This window comes from Schistocerca piceifrons, unplaced genomic scaffold (genome assembly GCF_021461385.2).
Source record: "Schistocerca piceifrons isolate TAMUIC-IGC-003096 unplaced genomic scaffold, iqSchPice1.1 HiC_scaffold_1235, whole genome shotgun sequence".
NCBI classification, from domain to species: domain Eukaryota; kingdom Metazoa; phylum Arthropoda; class Insecta; order Orthoptera; family Acrididae; genus Schistocerca; species Schistocerca piceifrons.
In genome coordinates, this window is record NW_025727054.1 from 1 (window position 1) to 10865 (window position 10865).

Below are 10865 nucleotides of genomic sequence, written 5' to 3' on the forward strand. Positions count from 1 at the left end.
TGAAGGCCGACAGTTAGAGCCTCACATGAAATATTTCATTGGCTTCCCACGAGTGCGTAATGCACAGCGTGGCTGTTGCTAGGAAACGGTCTCATTCGCCGTTCGTTAATATCTAGTTTTCTTTGCATCAATGTGAAAATGTTCCTATTACTAAATACAGTTTTGCTAGTCACAGTTCAAACTGGAAGCGACGGAAGAAAGCGGTCCAACGCGCCACATTGTTTCCCGAAAGCGAGGGTGCGTTTAGTACGCCACATCTGACATTGCGTCTCACATATTCTGAAACTGACATAATTCCATCCTACCGAAAAAAGAAACAGATTTCGGAGTGAGGTTCCTGAGGTCTTGCTAGAGATGGAAGTCACTGGAGCGCTTGTCTTGCGCGTCAGATTGGCCGAGCGGTCTAGGGCGCCAGATTTAAGCTCTGCTTCCCGTAAGGGAGCGTGGGTTCGAACCCCACATCTGACAATGCTTTTTAAACATTCTGAAACTAACGTACTCCCTTGATCTTATAGAACAAGTAAATTACGCAGAAACACGCCGTGGAGATTTTACTAGAGACGACAGTGACAGCAGTGCGGGCGTCGCACGTCCGATAGCCCGAGAGGCCGAAAACAAATAGCGGAACATAGTTTCCTCGTGCCGGGTTTTAGCTCTTCTCACGGACGTTTCCGTGGTCGTTGTGTTGTGGCTCAGGGTTATTCCATTTTCCTTCCCTAAAAGGCAACGCGAGAGACTGTCAGGCAAATCCCAAGTGATCTGTACACGGACTAAGACGTCCGCACGTCTGCCAACATTCTCGCCAACTTGTATGCCGTGCCAACGACACGGGTTCATGTCCGATTACCGAAATTAGGCAGCGTTGGCCATGGTTAGTGCTCGGCTGGGTGACGAACTAGGAAGTCCGCGTGTGTTGGTTTCTTCAGTTTTGCCTTTTTCCTTAGTTTTTGGTGCTGCTGTGCGGTAATGGTACGGTCCAGCTCGCTGACCCCCCTCTTGCTCTCGGTACGCAAAGGCGCGAACGTGCGGCCACAGTCAAATGAAAGGGTCCGTTGTGTGTTTGTCGATGTGGACTCTCCCAGTCGTTTCTAGCGCCTGTCCTCTACATATACGCCCATTTGCAAGCGTCAGCTTTCGCGTCAGCCGAGCAAAGTCGAGACAAGTCGACACATGGAGACACACGATGCTGTGAATCGTAATCCGCACTAGCCTACGAAGGGAGAAGGGAAACCATTTGTACCGTTGAAAACACTCTCCTGCGTAAAGGAGACAACTTCCGTGCGATGTCCGGCCTTCGAACCCGGAGCAGCTACTTGGGAAGCAACCATGCTGACCGACACACCACCACCGCCTTCTGCTACGCGCTGCTTGCGCCATCATGTGTCGCCTTCCCTCCTGGCGCCAGAGGCCGAAGGCGATAGCGCTGCAGGCGCTCAACGCCGAGTGCAACGCGAGCACCACTGAACCCGATTTCCTGGCGCTGCTAGGGTGACATACTGTAACTAGGCGCAGAACTGACTTTCTCTGATAAATTGGCCCTTTAATGCACATCAGGGCGAACACGAAATTTCTAATATGAAGTACTCACTGACGATCCAAAGACGTTTCAGTATGTATGCGTCGGTACCACCGGGGCAGTGCCTAAGTATTGGAAAGTGAAGGCCGACAGTTAGAGCCTCACATGAAATATTTCATTGGCTTCCCACGAGTGCGTAATGCACAGCGTGGCTGTTGCTAGGAAACGGTCTCATTCGCCGTTCGTTAATATCTAGTTTTCTTTGCATCAATGTGAAAATGTTCCTATTACTAAATACAGTTTTGCTAGTCACAGTTCAAACTGGAAGCGACGGAAGAAAGCGGTCCAACGCGCCACATTGTTTCCCGAAAGCGAGGGTGCGTTTAGTACGCCACATCTGACATTGCGTCTCACATATTCTGAAACTGACATAATTCCATCCTACCGAAAAAAGAAACAGATTTCGGAGTGAGGTTCCTGAGGTCTTGCTAGAGATGGAAGTCACTGGAGCGCTTGTCTTGCGCGTCAGATTGGCCGAGCGGTCTAGGGCGCCAGATTTAAGCTCTGCTTCCCGTAAGGGAGCGTGGGTTCGAACCCCACATCTGACAATGCTTTTTAAACATTCTGAAACTAACGTACTCCCTTGATCTTATAGAACAAGTAAATTACGCAGAAACACGCCGTGGAGATTTTACTAGAGACGACAGTGACAGCAGTGCGGGCGTCGCACGTCCGATAGCCCGAGAGGCCGAAAACAAATAGCGGAACATAGTTTCCTCGTGCCGGGTTTTAGCTCTTCTCACGGACGTTTCCGTGGTCGTTGTGTTGTGGCTCAGGGTTATTCCATTTTCCTTCCCTAAAAGGCAACGCGAGAGACTGTCAGGCAAATCCCAAGTGATCTGTACACGGACTAAGACGTCCGCACGTCTGCCAACATTCTCGCCAACTTGTATGCCGTGCCAACGACACGGGTTCATGTCCGATTACCGAAATTAGGCAGCGTTGGCCATGGTTAGTGCTCGGCTGGGTGACGAACTAGGAAGTCCGCGTGTGTTGGTTTCTTCAGTTTTGCCTTTTTCCTTAGTTTTTGGTGCTGCTGTGCGGTAATGGTACGGTCCAGCTCGCTGACCCCCCTCTTGCTCTCGGTACGCAAAGGCGCGAACGTGCGGCCACAGTCAAATGAAAGGGTCCGTTGTGTGTTTGTCGATGTGGACTCTCCCAGTCGTTTCTAGCGCCTGTCCTCTACATATACGCCCATTTGCAAGCGTCAGCTTTCGCGTCAGCCGAGCAAAGTCGAGACAAGTCGACACATGGAGACACACGATGCTGTGAATCGTAATCCGCACTAGCCTACGAAGGGAGAAGGGAAACCATTTGTACCGTTGAAAACACTCTCCTGCGTAAAGGAGACAACTTCCGTGCGATGTCCGGCCTTCGAACCCGGAGCAGCTACTTGGGAAGCAACCATGCTGACCGACACACCACCACCGCCTTCTGCTACGCGCTGCTTGCGCCATCATGTGTCGCCTTCCCTCCTGGCGCCAGAGGCCGAAGGCGATAGCGCTGCAGGCGCTCAACGCCGAGTGCAACGCGAGCACCACTGAACCCGATTTCCTGGCGCTGCTAGGGTGACATACTGTAACTAGGCGCAGAACTGACTTTCTCTGATAAATTGGCCCTTTAATGCACATCAGGGCGAACACGAAATTTCTAATATGAAGTACTCACTGACGATCCAAAGACGTTTCAGTATGTATGCGTCGGTACCACCGGGGCAGTGCCTAAGTATTGGAAAGTGAAGGCCGACAGTTAGAGCCTCACATGAAATATTTCATTGGCTTCCCACGAGTGCGTAATGCACAGCGTGGCTGTTGCTAGGAAACGGTCTCATTCGCCGTTCGTTAATATCTAGTTTTCTTTGCATCAATGTGAAAATGTTCCTATTACTAAATACAGTTTTGCTAGTCACAGTTCAAACTGGAAGCGACGGAAGAAAGCGGTCCAACGCGCCACATTGTTTCCCGAAAGCGAGGGTGCGTTTAGTACGCCACATCTGACATTGCGTCTCACATATTCTGAAACTGACATAATTCCATCCTACCGAAAAAAGAAACAGATTTCGGAGTGAGGTTCCTGAGGTCTTGCTAGAGATGGAAGTCACTGGAGCGCTTGTCTTGCGCGTCAGATTGGCCGAGCGGTCTAGGGCGCCAGATTTAAGCTCTGCTTCCCGTAAGGGAGCGTGGGTTCGAACCCCACATCTGACAATGCTTTTTAAACATTCTGAAACTAACGTACTCCCTTGATCTTATAGAACAAGTAAATTACGCAGAAACACGCCGTGGAGATTTTACTAGAGACGACAGTGACAGCAGTGCGGGCGTCGCACGTCCGATAGCCCGAGAGGCCGAAAACAAATAGCGGAACATAGTTTCCTCGTGCCGGGTTTTAGCTCTTCTCACGGACGTTTCCGTGGTCGTTGTGTTGTGGCTCAGGGTTATTCCATTTTCCTTCCCTAAAAGGCAACGCGAGAGACTGTCAGGCAAATCCCAAGTGATCTGTACACGGACTAAGACGTCCGCACGTCTGCCAACATTCTCGCCAACTTGTATGCCGTGCCAACGACACGGGTTCATGTCCGATTACCGAAATTAGGCAGCGTTGGCCATGGTTAGTGCTCGGCTGGGTGACGAACTAGGAAGTCCGCGTGTGTTGGTTTCTTCAGTTTTGCCTTTTTCCTTAGTTTTTGGTGCTGCTGTGCGGTAATGGTACGGTCCAGCTCGCTGACCCCCCTCTTGCTCTCGGTACGCAAAGGCGCGAACGTGCGGCCACAGTCAAATGAAAGGGTCCGTTGTGTGTTTGTCGATGTGGACTCTCCCAGTCGTTTCTAGCGCCTGTCCTCTACATATACGCCCATTTGCAAGCGTCAGCTTTCGCGTCAGCCGAGCAAAGTCGAGACAAGTCGACACATGGAGACACACGATGCTGTGAATCGTAATCCGCACTAGCCTACGAAGGGAGAAGGGAAACCATTTGTACCGTTGAAAACACTCTCCTGCGTAAAGGAGACAACTTCCGTGCGATGTCCGGCCTTCGAACCCGGAGCAGCTACTTGGGAAGCAACCATGCTGACCGACACACCACCACCGCCTTCTGCTACGCGCTGCTTGCGCCATCATGTGTCGCCTTCCCTCCTGGCGCCAGAGGCCGAAGGCGATAGCGCTGCAGGCGCTCAACGCCGAGTGCAACGCGAGCACCACTGAACCCGATTTCCTGGCGCTGCTAGGGTGACATACTGTAACTAGGCGCAGAACTGACTTTCTCTGATAAATTGGCCCTTTAATGCACATCAGGGCGAACACGAAATTTCTAATATGAAGTACTCACTGACGATCCAAAGACGTTTCAGTATGTATGCGTCGGTACCACCGGGGCAGTGCCTAAGTATTGGAAAGTGAAGGCCGACAGTTAGAGCCTCACATGAAATATTTCATTGGCTTCCCACGAGTGCGTAATGCACAGCGTGGCTGTTGCTAGGAAACGGTCTCATTCGCCGTTCGTTAATATCTAGTTTTCTTTGCATCAATGTGAAAATGTTCCTATTACTAAATACAGTTTTGCTAGTCACAGTTCAAACTGGAAGCGACGGAAGAAAGCGGTCCAACGCGCCACATTGTTTCCCGAAAGCGAGGGTGCGTTTAGTACGCCACATCTGACATTGCGTCTCACATATTCTGAAACTGACATAATTCCATCCTACCGAAAAAAGAAACAGATTTCGGAGTGAGGTTCCTGAGGTCTTGCTAGAGATGGAAGTCACTGGAGCGCTTGTCTTGCGCGTCAGATTGGCCGAGCGGTCTAAGGCGCCAGATTTAAGCTCTGCTTCCCGTAAGGGAGCGTGGGTTCGAACCCCACATCTGACAATGCTTTTTAAACATTCTGAAACTAACGTACTCCCTTGATCTTATAGAACAAGTAAATTACGCAGAAACACGCCGTGGAGATTTTACTAGAGACGACAGTGACAGCAGTGCGGGCGTCGCACGTCCGATAGCCCGAGCGGCCGAAAACAAATAGCGGAACATAGTTTCCTCGTGCCGGGTTTTAGCTCTTCTCACGGACGTTTCCGTGGTCGTTGTGTTGTGGCTCAGGGCTATTCCATTTTCCTTCCCTAAAAGGCAACGCGAGAGACTGTCAGGCAAATCCCAAGTGATCTGTACACGGACTAAGACGTCCGCACGTCTGCCAACATTCTCGCCAACTTGTATGCCGTGCCAACGACACGGGTTCATGTCCGATTACCGAAATTAGGCAGCGTTGGCCATGGTTAGTGCTCGGCTGGGTGACGAACTAGGAAGTCCGCGTGTGTTGGTTTCTTCAGTTTTGCCTTTTTCCTTAGTTTTTGGTGCTGCTGTGCGGTAATGGTACGGTCCAGCTCGCTGACCCCCCTCTTGCTCTCGGTACGCAAAGGCGCGAACGTGCGGCCACAGTCAAATGAAAGGGTCCGTTGTGTGTTTGTCGATGTGGACTCTCCCAGTCGTTTCTAGCGCCTGTCCTCTACATATACGCCCATTTGCAAGCGTCAGCTTTCGCGTCAGCCGAGCAAAGTCGAGACAAGTCGACACATGGAGACACACGATGCTGTGAATCGTAATCCGCACTAGCCTACGAAGGGAGAAGGGAAACCATTTGTACCGTTGAAAACACTCTCCTGCGTAAAGGAGACAACTTCCGTGCGATGTCCGGCCTTCGAACCCGGAGCAGCTACTTGGGAAGCAACCATGCTGACCGACACACCACCACCGCCTTCTGCTACGCGCTGCTTGCGCCATCATGTGTCGCCTTCCCTCCTGGCGCCAGAGGCCGAAGGCGATAGCGCTGCAGGCGCTCAACGCCGAGTGCAACGCGAGCACCACTGAACCCGATTTCCTGGCGCTGCTAGGGTGACATACTGTAACTAGGCGCAGAACTGACTTTCTCTGATAAATTGGCCCTTTAATGCACATCAGGGCGAACACGAAATTTCTAATATGAAGTACTCACTGACGATCCAAAGACGTTTCAGTATGTATGCGTCGGTACCACCGGGGCAGTGCCTAAGTATTGGAAAGTGAAGGCCGACAGTTAGAGCCTCACATGAAATATTTCATTGGCTTCCCACGAGTGCGTAATGCACAGCGTGGCTGTTGCTAGGAAACGGTCTCATTCGCCGTTCGTTAATATCTAGTTTTCTTTGCATCAATGTGAAAATGTTCCTATTACTAAATACAGTTTTGCTAGTCACAGTTCAAACTGGAAGCGACGGAAGAAAGCGGTCCAACGCGCCACATTGTTTCCCGAAAGCGAGGGTGCGTTTAGTACGCCACATCTGACATTGCGTCTCACATATTCTGAAACTGACATAATTCCATCCTACCGAAAAAAGAAACAGATTTCGGAGTGAGGTTCCTGAGGTCTTGCTAGAGATGGAAGTCACTGGAGCGCTTGTCTTGCGCGTCAGATTGGCCGAGCGGTCTAAGTCGCCAGATTTAAGCTCTGCTTCCCGTAAGGGAGCGTGGGTTCGAACCCCACATCTGACAATGCTTTTTAAACATTCTGAAACTAACGTACTCCCTTGATCTTATAGAACAAGTAAATTACGCAGAAACACGCCGTGGAGATTTTACTAGAGACGACAGTGACAGCAGTGCGGGCGTCGCACGTCCGATAGCCCGAGCGGCCGAAAACAAATAGCGGAACATAGTTTCCTCGTGCCGGGTTTTAGCTCTTCTCACGGACGTTTCCGTGGTCGTTGTGTTGTGGCTCAGGGCTATTCCATTTTCCTTCCCTAAAAGGCAACGCGAGAGACTGTCAGGCAAATCCCAAGTGATCTGTACACGGACTAAGACGTCCGCACGTCTGCCAACATTCTCGCCAACTTGTATGCCGTGCCAACGACACGGGTTCATGTCCGATTACCGAAATTAGGCAGCGTTGGCCATGGTTAGTGCTCGGCTGGGTGACGAACTAGGAAGTCCGCGTGTGTTGGTTTCTTCAGTTTTGCCTTTTTCCTTAGTTTTTGGTGCTGCTGTGCGGTAATGGTACGGTCCAGCTCGCTGACCCCCCTCTTGCTCTCGGTACGCAAAGGCGCGAACGTGCGGCCACAGTCAAATGAAAGGGTCCGTTGTGTGTTTGTCGATGTGGACTCTCCCAGTCGTTTCTAGCGCCTGTCCTCTACATATACGCCCATTTGCAAGCGTCAGCTTTCGCGTCAGCCGAGCAAAGTCGAGACAAGTCGACACATGGAGACACACGATGCTGTGAATCGTAATCCGCACTAGCCTACGAAGGGAGAAGGGAAACCATTTGTACCGTTGAAAACACTCTCCTGCGTAAAGGAGACAACTTCCGTGCGATGTCCGGCCTTCGAACCCGGAGCAGCTACTTGGGAAGCAACCATGCTGACCGACACACCACCACCGCCTTCTGCTACGCGCTGCTTGCGCCATCATGTGTCGCCTTCCCTCCTGGCGCCAGAGGCCGAAGGCGATAGCGCTGCAGGCGCTCAACGCCGAGTGCAACGCGAGCACCACTGAACCCGATTTCCTGGCGCTGCTAGGGTGACATACTGTAACTAGGCGCAGAACTGACTTTCTCTGATAAATTGGCCCTTTAATGCACATCAGGGCGAACACGAAATTTCTAATATGAAGTACTCACTGACGATCCAAAGACGTTTCAGTATGTATGCGTCGGTACCACCGGGGCAGTGCCTAAGTATTGGAAAGTGAAGGCCGACAGTTAGAGCCTCACATGAAATATTTCATTGGCTTCCCACGAGTGCGTAATGCACAGCGTGGCTGTTGCTAGGAAACGGTCTCATTCGCCGTTCGTTAATATCTAGTTTTCTTTGCATCAATGTGAAAATGTTCCTATTACTAAATACAGTTTTGCTAGTCACAGTTCAAACTGGAAGCGACGGAAGAAAGCGGTCCAACGCGCCACATTGTTTCCCGAAAGCGAGGGTGCGTTTAGTACGCCACATCTGACATTGCGTCTCACATATTCTGAAACTGACATAATTCCATCCTACCGAAAAAAGAAACAGATTTCGGAGTGAGGTTCCTGAGGTCTTGCTAGAGATGGAAGTCACTGGAGCGCTTGTCTTGCGCGTCAGATTGGCCGAGCGGTCTAAGTCGCCAGATTTAAGCTCTGCTTCCCGTAAGGGAGCGTGGGTTCGAACCCCACATCTGACAATGCTTTTTAAACATTCTGAAACTAACGTACTCCCTTGATCTTATAGAACAAGTAAATTACGCAGAAACACGCCGTGGAGATTTTACTAGAGACGACAGTGACAGCAGTGCGGGCGTCGCACGTCCGATAGCCCGAGCGGCCGAAAACAAATAGCGGAACATAGTTTCCTCGTGCCGGGTTTTAGCTCTTCTCACGGACGTTTCCGTGGTCGTTGTGTTGTGGCTCAGGGCTATTCCATTTTCCTTCCCTAAAAGGCAACGCGAGAGACTGTCAGGCAAATCCCAAGTGATCTGTACACGGACTAAGACGTCCGCACGTCTGCCAACATTCTCGCCAACTTGTATGCCGTGCCAACGACACGGGTTCATGTCCGATTACCGAAATTAGGCAGCGTTGGCCATGGTTAGTGCTCGGCTGGGTGACGAACTAGGAAGTCCGCGTGTGTTGGTTTCTTCAGTTTTGCCTTTTTCCTTAGTTTTTGGTGCTGCTGTGCGGTAATGGTACGGTCCAGCTCGCTGACCCCCCTCTTGCTCTCGGTACGCAAAGGCGCGAACGTGCGGCCACAGTCAAATGAAAGGGTCCGTTGTGTGTTTGTCGATGTGGACTCTCCCAGTCGTTTCTAGCGCCTGTCCTCTACATATACGCCCATTTGCAAGCGTCAGCTTTCGCGTCAGCCGAGCAAAGTCGAGACAAGTCGACACATGGAGACACACGATGCTGTGAATCGTAATCCGCACTAGCCTACGAAGGGAGAAGGGAAACCATTTGTACCGTTGAAAACACTCTCCTGCGTAAAGGAGACAACTTCCGTGCGATGTCCGGCCTTCGAACCCGGAGCAGCTACTTGGGAAGCAACCATGCTGACCGACACACCACCACCGCCTTCTGCTACGCGCTGCTTGCGCCATCATGTGTCGCCTTCCCTCCTGGCGCCAGAGGCCGAAGGCGATAGCGCTGCAGGCGCTCAACGCCGAGTGCAACGCGAGCACCACTGAACCCGATTTCCTGGCGCTGCTAGGGTGACATACTGTAACTAGGCGCAGAACTGACTTTCTCTGATAAATTGGCCCTTTAATGCACATCAGGGCGAACACGAAATTTCTAATATGAAGTACTCACTGACGATCCAAAGACGTTTCAGTATGTATGCGTCGGTACCACCGGGGCAGTGCCTAAGTATTGGAAAGTGAAGGCCGACAGTTAGAGCCTCACATGAAATATTTCATTGGCTTCCCACGAGTGCGTAATGCACAGCGTGGCTGTTGCTAGGAAACGGTCTCATTCGCCGTTCGTTAATATCTAGTTTTCTTTGCATCAATGTGAAAATGTTCCTATTACTAAATACAGTTTTGCTAGTCACAGTTCAAACTGGAAGCGACGGAAGAAAGCGGTCCAACGCGCCACATTGTTTCCCGAAAGCGAGGGTGCGTTTAGTACGCCACATCTGACATTGCGTCTCACATATTCTGAAACTGACATAATTCCATCCTACCGAAAAAAGAAACAGATTTCGGAGTGAGGTTCCTGAGGTCTTGCTAGAGATGGAAGTCACTGGAGCGCTTGTCTTGCGCGTCAGATTGGCCGAGCGGTCTAAGTCGCCAGATTTAAGCTCTGCTTCCCGTAAGGGAGCGTGGGTTCGAACCCCACATCTGACAATGCTTTTTAAACATTCTGAAACTAACGTACTCCCTTGATCTTATAGAACAAGTAAATTACGCAGAAACACGCCGTGGAGATTTTACTAGAGACGACAGTGACAGCAGTGCGGGCGTCGCACGTCCGATAGCCCGAGCGGCCGAAAACAAATAGCGGAACATAGTTTCCTCGTGCCGGGTTTTAGCTCTTCTCACGGACGTTTCCGTGGTCGTTGTGTTGTGGCTCAGGGCTATTCCATTTTCCTTCCCTAAAAGGCAACGCGAGAGACTGTCAGGCAAATCCCAAGTGATCTGTACACGGACTAAGACGTCCGCACGTCTGCCAACATTCTCGCCAACTTGTATGCCGTGCCAACGACACGGGTTCATGTCCGATTACCGAAATTAGGCAGCGTTGGCCATGGTTAGTGCTCGGCTGGGTGACGAACTAGGAAGTCCGCGTGTGTTGGTTTCTTCAGTTT

The 10865-nt window shown here is 51.1% G+C and overlaps 7 non-coding genes across 7 annotated transcripts; all 7 read left to right on the forward strand.

Moving 5' to 3' along the window:
* Positions 1 to 384: 384 nt before the first annotated feature.
* On the forward strand, positions 385 to 468 carry Trnal-uaa. Its single transcript has one exon. It is a non-coding gene; the product is annotated as a tRNA-Leu (tRNA).
* A 1572-nt stretch (positions 469 to 2040) lies between these two features.
* Trnal-uaa lies at positions 2041 to 2124 on the forward strand. The gene has a single exon. It is a non-coding gene; the product is annotated as a tRNA-Leu (tRNA).
* Positions 2125 to 3696: 1572 nt separating this feature from the next.
* On the forward strand, positions 3697 to 3780 carry Trnal-uaa. Its single transcript has one exon. It is a non-coding gene; the product is annotated as a tRNA-Leu (tRNA).
* A 1572-nt stretch (positions 3781 to 5352) lies between these two features.
* On the forward strand, positions 5353 to 5436 carry Trnal-uaa. The gene has a single exon. It is a non-coding gene; the product is annotated as a tRNA-Leu (tRNA).
* A 1572-nt stretch (positions 5437 to 7008) lies between these two features.
* Positions 7009 to 7092, forward strand: Trnal-uaa. Its single transcript has one exon. It is a non-coding gene; the product is annotated as a tRNA-Leu (tRNA).
* A 1572-nt stretch (positions 7093 to 8664) lies between these two features.
* On the forward strand, positions 8665 to 8748 carry Trnal-uaa. The gene has a single exon. It is a non-coding gene; the product is annotated as a tRNA-Leu (tRNA).
* A 1572-nt stretch (positions 8749 to 10320) lies between these two features.
* Positions 10321 to 10404, forward strand: Trnal-uaa. Its single transcript has one exon. It is a non-coding gene; the product is annotated as a tRNA-Leu (tRNA).
* The last annotated feature ends 461 nt before the right edge of the window (positions 10405 to 10865 follow it).